The 3,586-nt window shown below is 41.4% G+C and overlaps 1 pseudogene; it reads right to left on the bottom strand.

Moving 5' to 3' along the window:
- Positions 1-68: 68 nt before the first annotated feature.
- LOC127793304 (nonsense-mediated mRNA decay factor SMG7-like) lies at positions 69-3,284 on the bottom strand (annotated as a pseudogene).
- Positions 3,285-3,586: the final 302 nt, after the last annotated feature.

The raw sequence follows: 3,586 nt of genomic DNA, 5'->3' as shown, positions 1-3,586 counted from the left end.
CCGGCCATGCCGGACTCACTGATCGTTCGAGGTTTTGATTGTATAGTGATGGAGCCATTCTGAAGAGCTCATTCCAAGAACAGGCCTGTAACTGCCAATAAGACCTGGAATGGTTGAGACAAGACCACACTGGAGCAGGAAATGGCAGACCGCTTAGTACAGGTGCTAAGTGGCGATGCCCCAAGAATTCCATCTGTTTCTTTCGTGTTTCCTGAGCTCTTGCTGTCAGGAAAACTGGCAGAATTGTCGGCAAACCAGATGGGATCATCCGCAGTGATGGGGCTGATGGCACCGGAGCAGAATAGGGAGGAGGAGAGTAAGGTGTGGTGGCAGAAACATGGCTGGTATTGGATGCAGAATCCTCTGCTTCACTGTGGAGGAGGCGACTCAAGGAAGCAGAATCTATTTCATCGATGGGGTTTAAGCCCGGTTCCAAAAGTCCCTTGTTCCCTTATCCTTCTCATTGTTCGAAATCTTCTGTTTAGTACCCAAGCACTGAGTGATGGCGGCCCAGTATGGTATGACGTAGCAGAATCTTTCGATAGGGGCTCCTGCTGCTTGGATAGTTGTTGGTCCTGAGTCTCTCGCATCAGAACAGTAACTCAAAGGCTCGAATGGGGCCTCGTTTCTTTCTGCAGAAAGAGATGTTGCGTGGCACAAACATTCATCAAAAAGGCGCTGTTTGATCCTTCGAACCTTCCATATAGATTGCATCATTGCTCGTAGAAGGAAAGAGGGGTGCTGAGTTATATCTAGTAAAGCTTAAAGAGAATGACTTCTTCATCTTCCGTGGCGACAGGTTTTCCATTTTCAAAAGGGTGACATTCATTCCCCTCCAATGGCATCTTTTTCAGTGGCTCCACATTTGTACTGTTTGGGATCGTGTTACCTCATGGTCTGAACTGGAATCGGCTAGTTTCTGCTTCCTGCGCTGATGGAGTTCCTTAATCGCAGTATCTGAACTGGACTGGCTACTAATTTTTCTCTGTGTTCCGGAACTGATTTTTGATTCTGTTGTGTAAAACTTTCTTCCCAACTTATCATATGCAAATCCACTTCTGGGAACCATCTGATCTGTCTGAAATTTTCATGGCAGCCTGAAAGATGCGATGAGCACGGCATACATTGACATTAACCAAGTAGCATGGGAGTTTTGAATGAGCTGTAAAGTCCAAGGGCTCATGCGCGAGAGCTAGGGGTTCAAAGCCCCTTAGTTCATAATCTTCCCAAAGAGCAATGTGATCTCCATTGTTGAATTCACCCTCATTCTTATCAAGCTGGTTCACAAGGTCAACAAAAGCATCAAGAAAATAAGACACGGACCTTTTAACTTCTTGACAAGCACCATATGGTTCTACTTTACCAAACACGCCAACCAACCACTCAACAAACATGAGCACCGCAGGCAGAAGGGGACTAAGTTCCACAGGAATACTATCCAGACATCTCTCAGCAAGGCGGCCCAGGCAAATGAATGTGGTAGTCAACAGAAATTGCATCAACATAGGCTGCTGCACCTTGTTCTCATCTGATTCGTTCCCCAAGTTTTCAACTCGCTGTTGATGACCAAATATGAGTACTGAGACAATTTGAAGGGCTCGGTAAGGGCCTGTTCTGGCTGAATCCATATATTGGTAAGACTCCAGAGTGGCTTTTAGTTGATCGTCATCTAGAGCCACAGAGAGTCCAACTCTCTCACAGTGATCCAAAAGTGTAAGGAAATTCCTCCAAGCTGTGGTGTACATTGAAAAAAAGCTATGTTACATCTCAGATGGAAACAGAATATAAGCACTAGATAATCCCAATATCTATTCTTCAAATATATAATCAGAGTGCAGAAATAAAAATATAGAGGCTGAAAGAATCAATGCAAATTAAACATATCTTCAAAGAAGATTAGGAAATTAAATGAGCATTGCGAACACAAACAGAAATAAGATACTTGATAAGTGGATAAACAGGAAGATATTATAACAAAAGTAAGATGCATTGCCAATGTGTTTTGAATATCAGTAGAGAAGTGTGGATATGATGTACCTGGATTCAATGAAAAAGAAGCTTATCACTCAAACAAAAAGAGGCCACAGATCACTGGCTAGCCTTGTATCTACATTTTGAAATTCTTTTCATTATGATACTTCTTTCGTATGGATTAGGTAATCGAACTGGGCCTCCTTAGAAAGTGAATCCAATTGAGATGACCTGTTCTGCAAAATCACAAGAAGCAACTAAGAAGTGCCGGGATAAAGAGACAGAACGTTTTCTCAAGCAGCAAAAAGTTAGAATAACATCTTTACCTTGTCAAAGAGCAAATAAGGTTGTTCCAGGCATCAGGAAAAGGTTCTTTAACGGCTAAGCTTCTTATACAGTGGTACAATGCAAGAAATCATCGCCAACATATGTTGCCAACAGTGCCAACTACAAATACCAACAGTGACAATTACATATATTAGCCCCACATTGCTGAAATGTTTAAAGATTTGACCGGTATGTGTATTCGACATACCTGATTTTGGGGGTTCCCACTATCTGGCCAAACCAATGCTGCTTTAAAATAGTAGGTTGCTGGCAACAGACCATCTGGTTTCTGAAAATCAAGCTTCTTACACAGTTCCCTTATCTTGCTAGGTCACCGAGACAAACCAGAAGGCGATGGCATGAATATTGACACAGATGAAATTTTGTAGAGTCAATATCACATGAGATGCCATCCCTTTCATATGCCAAAGGATCTTCAGGTAGTCCATAACGTCGTCTTAGTTTTGCAATCAAATCTTGGTAAAACTGAATTGCTTCCAACAGAAATGATTTGAATTGCTCCTTGTGGCTCTCAATGCTGCTCCATGAATTAGTAGCATTTCGCCAAGTTCCTGACTTCAAACTCTGATCAGAACTTGCAGAAGTTTGCACAATTCTCTTACGAAATTCATCAATATGCATGTAATGCAGCATCCACAGGGAACATTCAACATCCTGAAGTTCCACCTCTTTGTGATTGTTTAGAATGATCTCTCATAACCTGAACGCGTTTGCGATACAAGTCATGGACTTCTGTGTGCAATATACCTTTCGAATGGATCAGCCCCCACAACTGTTTTTCTGTACTAGTGACCTGAATGCACAACTTCATTGTTACCAATTCTACTTCATAATTAGATAATACAGAAAACTCTAGCATAGAAGTGAACATGCAAAATCGAATTGAAGATTCACAAAATTACCTCAAAGAAAGGGCTCTTCCTTCCCTTCCGATCTTTGAGGGAAACAATATCGACAAGATTCATGACGAAAAGGAACAAATTTCTTCAACCGCGAGTAATCTTCTAGCTCTTGTTAACTGCAGAAACTATCCATTAATTGAAAATAAACATTATCACTGGTCTGTAACATGTTCAGCCAGAGAAAAAAGATTTCGGAAGATATCTGAGAAAGGTTTTCCTAAGGGTTTAGGGTTTAAGTAACAGTGAACCATATCCAATCATCAGAAAATAGAAACTCAGCACAAAGGTTACTTCTGTGGAAAAGGAATTATCATCATAATCTAATTATAGAAGCCATGGGACAGAGACTTGGTTCCAATTGAATG

The sequence above is a fragment of the Diospyros lotus genome, unplaced genomic scaffold (genome assembly GCF_014633365.1).
Source record: "Diospyros lotus cultivar Yz01 unplaced genomic scaffold, ASM1463336v1 superscaf2, whole genome shotgun sequence".
In the NCBI taxonomy this organism is placed as follows: Eukaryota; Viridiplantae; Streptophyta; class Magnoliopsida; order Ericales; family Ebenaceae; genus Diospyros; species Diospyros lotus.
This window is presented reverse-complemented; position numbering and strand designations above follow the sequence as displayed.